Here is a 7,080-nt window from a genome sequence, read left to right as displayed (position 1 = left end):
TTGGCTTGAATACGTGGTAGTATGTGCTGAGTTATTTCCCTTTAAACAGCTAACATCCTAAAAATGTTGAAATTGGCTTTAAACGTGTTCGCCATTGCTTGAAAAGCCATGCTTGTTGGAGCCAGTGTCACCTTGACATTGATTGCACATACCTAATCCCATACACAGCTGGTCAATCTTCAGAGTGTTGCTGATATGAATTCGTGCTTTTGAATTCAACTTAAATTATGAATGCGAGTTTGGTGGATTCACCCCTAACTGTGTTTGTGGGTTAATCCGAAACTGTGTTTGTGGGTTCTCTCTAAGCAGTGTTTATGGGTTCACACTGAAATGTGTTTGCGAGATTTCTGTAAAATATGTCTGAAGGTTCTATATTATTCTTATATAATATTGTTCTGAAAATTATTGATCTGAATCAATATACCGGTACTCAATATTTATTATAATGAAACTGTTAAAATATACAAATAATTGTACACTATGTCGAGTGATACCGAGTTGACAAACCCATGGTATGTTGACATCAACTGCTCTATCGTGTCGATTATCATCTTCGTTTCCTTGAGCTGAACATTGACTTGACCATAAAAGGCTGACATATAGTCAGTTAAATTGGCAAGAGCAGATTACTCTGTCTGAAGATTGATTTTGATTGGTTAGAATAGCGTAGTGATTTTGGCGCGGTCAAATTACTGTTTAATTAAACTAAGTCACAAGGTGAAATCATCGTATTTTCCATATTTTGGAAACATAACCATTGCACTTTTAAAATTGATGTCTTGGCAATGTTCGGCTGTGAAAAGGCACACATAGAGTTACCTCCCTTATGGAAATTGTTTTTATTCAGTGACCGCTTGATCACTGGAACCCCCATAGCTAATATCGAGTTGATTATTGACTTTTGAGACAAACTGGTATTTTCCCAATCATTAGAACACCCCTACTTTCGATTTATATAATAATGGAATATATATATATAATAAATTACAATAAAGAAACTCAGCCTTAAAGCAATTAAGAGATAATCATAATAATATATTTTATGTAATGTATAATTTAATATTCCCTAATCATTTTTTTTTTCGTACATTTTATTCATTGATTTGTCACACTTTGTTTTTTGCAAACAGATCAAGGAATTATGAATTAAATATTCTTCAATGCTCGAAGGTCAACTTAAACTACACGAGTTCTATGATAGAAATGCGTTACCATGCCCATTAAATGATAATTCAGCAAACAAAAATGATGAATATGTGGAATTAAATGATAATTCAGCAAAAATGAAAGAATGAAGTAGAATTCATAAATAATCATAAATAAAAAAACAGTTATCTGTAATTTCAATTAATGATAAAACATTTTAACCATAGACTATGGAAATATATCTGTTCAATAAACATTTATTCCCGATTATGAAATTGAAAAAATTATACAATCAATATTGGTTAAAATGTCAAATTCGAATAGAATTTTTGCATGTAGTCTGGTATTGTGTTGAGGTTTTACAGGATATACAAAGTTTTCTTTATTGATTTATGTAAGAAATATTTGAAAACACATGGTGCATATTCATCATAGATTTCGAATAATATATAATATACATATTATTGTTTGGATCCACCATAATCTTATAAATCAACTTTTAAAGCGGCGGTGTGCTGATTGATATTGCATATTTGACATAAAATACATGTACACAGCAACGGTAACATTTTCTACTGACGCTCATAAAAATAACAAGAACGATTTAACAAAAAATTGATACAAATTCAATATTGCTATTTTGAAGGAACCACAGACAATGAGTTGGTGGAAAAAGAGGCTGTAGATGTACCTTTATTAATAAAAGGGCTAGAAAATCTCCTTTGCATCTCTTTGAAGCGACATTCTGGATCAAAAGAGTTCATTAATTATATTTAATATAGTATACAACACGCCAGAGGTTTTTTTTATGATATTTAAGCCACCCGCCCCCCGATTTTCCACGATTAATGGTTTTAAATGTCATAAAAATCCGAGGGAAAGTGTTTTATTTGTCTTATAAACCGACAGTGCCTCATTTGCTGATTTTTGTGTCCGAAAAAAAAAACACAAAAGAATACATCATAATGAAATGAGGGGGAGTTACTCGTGCCCTGAAAAGTTCATCAACCAGTGAGCTAGACTTACTATTTTGTAAAACTAGGAAATATAGCGATATTAGCGATGGTACTAATGGATACTCTAGGTACCAGTGTAAGGATGCCATCTCTAGTAAACTGCAATTGGCTAATGATAATGACATCTTAATCGTCGGAATTAACTGATCCGCTAGTATCACTCATAACAGAATAAAAGATAAAACATATAATACAAAACTTTAGACACAACACAACACCTGTGTACTGGGGTAAAAGAACGTAATATAAATCCAAAACATTCTCGGTTAAAAAAAGGGATGCAACTCGTTTCTATAAACGTGATCAATTACGCCCACGACCATTGAACTAGATTATATATTTGATAAGGGAGTCTGGAGTCAGTAATATTAGAGATAATTATCCCAGGATTTTGTATAAAATCCCCGGGATTCTATAAATAATATCCCGGGGAATATAGATGAGAGTGATTTTAAGAGATATAAAATCCCGTCAGAGCAATGGGTTGACGTTTCCAGTGGTTTATAATTATAGTAATTATCTCCCATTAATCAAATAAGCTTGACTGAAGGCTCTGTTGCTTCTATGGCTATGTGAAAGACTTGTACCAAATCGATGGCTTTAATTTCTTTCTCAACATAGCCCTTTTCCATACACACTGTCTCCAGGGAATTTTCTGAAGCCACCTTAAAAAGTTCATTCACAGCGGAAATTGCGACAGACTTTCATTTTAATAAAAGCAAAAATTGACCGTGGCCTTATTGGGCAATAAAATCAGCTAATCAGTCAGCGGTTGTCAAGCTTCTGATTGGCTGCAAAGAGCTTTGTTCCGCTTTAAATTGTAAAGAGAGTTTTCTAGTCTTTTTATGTGTATTGGTATATATCTTTACTATTGTTGAAAACTATTGGGCTTTTTGTTATCTAAAAATAACATTTTCCGATAATTGAATTGGTTTAAGATTTATCTTTGACTGTGTTTCCTGTTTTTCTCACTCCCCGCATTGTCCTGCTTTATCAATTTTTCTTTATCTTTTTTTTTATTTTTTTTTTATTAAAGTACAATAAAAGACCACAATTCTTTTTTATAATAGGATCTTTGAAGTCAAGGTAAAAAAAACCTTGAAAATCTATCACGCGGTTTCCGAGAATTCATTCTATTTACACCAGGTTGGGAATATTTAATAGAATTCCGACGTCAGCTGTGGAAGCCTAGGCCAATATCGTCTATACTGTTTGGATTCTTAGGGAGAGGTTCACGCTTCAGAGTAGGGAAAATTTGACATCGTAAAGATAAGCTCAAGATGCATAGCCAGAAACGACAGGTAGAGAGTTTACTTCTCGACCAATTAGATTCTTCCAAACAAAATATTATGGAAAATGTTTGAATAACCAGACGCACAATTTTAGTACAAAATATTTTAATAACTTTATTAGAGACAAACATTTGTCCATGTAAATAGAAATAGAGCTAAGTACGGATGTTTAGTTTGTTTAACATAGGTCATGGACCTTTCTGCGACATGGATATAAACTTATAAATTTATCAGGGATATATTCAGATCTTAAGTCTTAATATACATAACATTCAAAAAATAAAAGCAAAATATTTCAATTACTGCTTTACAAAAAGAACAGTTTGCTCTTATATTAGGGTTCCTTCTATTCAAATTAGAAAAACCGGGAGTAAATTTAACCGTAACAGAGTAATATTTCTTTTAACATGTTCATTAAGCTTTTCTGAAAGATATGATTCTTGATTAAAGTTTAATTTAAAGACTCTCACTTAAATGAATCTTTTCGGATTATTCAATAAGACGTAATTTTACAGCGTCTAGAAAGGCCCCCGGATTACCCACTTGCCAAGCATATCTAAAGCCAATAGAACTTAACAGTAAACGTACTTTGGTGAACCAACTTGACAGAAAGTTACTAACACGTTTCCTTAATATTCATGAAAGATTTCAGTTGAGTAAGTATGACTACATAAATTATGTACCCTTCCATTTCGCCAATACCGGCAAAATCCCACCTGAAAACTTCGAAAAAAGATATTCGGAATAATGATCTGAAATCTTTTGTGAATATTTAGGAAATGTGTTAGTAACTTTCTGTCAAATTTCACATCGATGGCTTACCATAAAGGGGTTGATGCGAAACTACAGCAGTTTCTGATAATTTAATGGAGGCCGCCAATTGCAATCACCATCCTTTTACAACCAACGTTACGAGATTTCTGAAAGGAAAATGAAATGTTGACGTATGGTCTGCCATGTGAGGTTATTAGTCTCTGATGACGAGAATATGGGCTTGTGAAAGCAACGTTTAGATGTGGATAATATCGTACTATTGATAAAGATACATGGTTCAATACCGTCATTAATAAACACGAACCTACATGAACAGTCCAGAAACGACTTGGAAACAATGGTGGCTCCAGATGGGATATAGGGAGGTGGAAATGGTTTGCATCCCCACTTTAGTTTTAACAAATCTTAAAATGTGATTTTTATACGATTAAGCCTCAAAATATGTATATGGGGAATAGGGCTACCGTTCATATGAAAATAGAAAGTTTGGGTCTCTAAAGACTTGAAAATCTCTTAAAAATGTTTTTTCATATTTCATCAGTGTTCATTTCGTCTCGGCTTCATAAAATGATCAAAATAATCGACGTAATAAAACTTTAGTGTGGTACCTAAAAAATGATGTCCTTCTAACCCAGGTGTCACACCCACTACACCTAATCGCATAGCAGGCGACAATCCAACTCACTATTCACTGCCACAAAAGGTTAAAACCTACACAGTTTAAAGTGGACCCACAAATACACTTTAAATTAAACCCACTAACACATTTTAGAGCAAATCTGCAAACACAGTTTAACGTGAACCAAATTTCTTTTTGGTGTCTGGAAAACCCGACTATAGAAGTGGAATCATTGTTGGGTTCGCAATAGACTTGAATGGATTTTTCCATTTTTATACCATTTTTGAGGCGATTGCTTTGATATCTTAATATTTATGATTGATATTGTATGTTTCAAAAAATAATTACATAATCAAAGTAATTTGTTTAACAACTCACTGATTTTACATGAAAATCTCTTTAAAACGTTTTGATTCACATTTTATAGTGTTTATTTCGTCTCGGCTTCTTAAAATGATCAATATAATCTTTCAGTACCTTGTACTTGTATTTAAGCCATTTCACATATATTTTTAAAGAGGATAAAAAGTACATTCTGATTATGAAAATCATATTGATAACGTCTGATCATCTCTACCATGTAATTTAAAAAAAATTTTTAATTTCAAAGAACGTTTTTGAATTCTTCTATTTTGAAAAGAGAATAGTTTAAATTAGATTGAATGCACCCACAAAAACAGCTTCCAGTGAACCTTCTAACACAGTTTAGAGTGAACTTCAAACAATTTAGAGAGAACCCACAAACACATTTTAAAGTGAACCTTCAAACACAGTTTAGAGTGAACCCACAAACACATATTAGAGTTAATCAGATTGAACCCCAAACATAGTTTAAGGTAACAAAAACCCACAAACACATTTGAGTCTTGAATATATGTAAATAGTACGAAAATCGCATAATTCATTCAAAATTATCTCAAATTAGTAATTTCTTTTCCTATTTGTAAAGATGTCTTTTCTATATATTGCAGTGTCTCAAAAAGATGACTCTTCTTTTTAACTTTCAAACGCAGATAATTGTAGACACACATGGATTTGAAGACTCAAATTTTGACGGTGAGCCATGAACACTACGACTGTTTTGCTTAGCTAAACAATTCCCGTTTCTTAGGATAAATTATGATTGGTCAAAAGAAATGGCGTACCTGTACTCAGTGGCGGAGACAGGTTTACGTCCAAAATAACTGAGATTGTTTGAATTTCTAACCTAGTTATGAGATTTCTGCCCGAAAAAACCTCCTTTGGGGGCTGCCCCCCCTTTCCCCTTTGGATCTGCCAATGCCTGTACCTTTAAAAAAAACCACTAAAAACATGCATCTCATGGTGGAATATCTTGAAACTGTTTTAGAATTGTTATAACAGAATGGAAAGATAGCTTGCGAGGCAAGGTAACATACGCCCACTGGCAGCTGTCAGAAATGATAAAACAGTCTTTAGTGACTAAAGTACGAATTTTCTCATATTGAAGAAATTTTATTAGTTTGAATTCAATTACATATATATATGCCAGTTATTTATACTGAGTAATTCCACAAAATTTTTTAATATCAATATCAATAACCCAAATACAACAAACAATTAAATCACACAGCTCTAATCAAGGGCAAAAAACAACTTTTTACACGTGTTTACAAAGTCAAGGGCAATAACTCAAAAAACCATTCATCGAAAATGCTTCAAGTTAGAACTTGTCCGAGATCTTATCAATTCCAATGATCACACCAAGTTTCATCAGAATCTGTTGAAAACTGTAGCTTCAATCCTGCTCACGAACTATTTTTAACAAATTTCGACGCGTTTTAACAAATTCAAGGGCAATAACTCAAAATCCATTCATCGCAAATGCCTCAAGTTAAAACTTGTCCAATATCTTATCAATTCCAATGATTATGCCAAGTTTCATCAGAATCGGATGAAAACTGTAGCTTCAATCCTGCTCACAAACTATTTTCAACAAATTTCGACGCGTTTTAACAAAGTCAAGGGCAATAAAACAAAAACCGTTCATCGAAAATGCATCAAGTTAGAAGATGTCCGAGATCTTATCAATTCCAATGATATTCATGTGGGCGTATAAAAAAGGATAACTTCTTTTATTGACATTAATGAAATCATTTAATAATAATATTGATTAATACATTATTGGACATTGNGAGATAGCACTTAATAAAATTATTTTAAAATAATAAAAAATCACCAATTAGTTTATTTTATATGGCATGATATACATTAG

This window comes from Lottia gigantea, assembly GCF_000327385.1.
Source record: "Lottia gigantea unplaced genomic scaffold LOTGIsca_2, whole genome shotgun sequence".
In the NCBI taxonomy this organism is placed as follows: domain Eukaryota; kingdom Metazoa; phylum Mollusca; class Gastropoda; family Lottiidae; genus Lottia; species Lottia gigantea.
Note: the sequence above shows the minus strand (reverse complement) of the source record.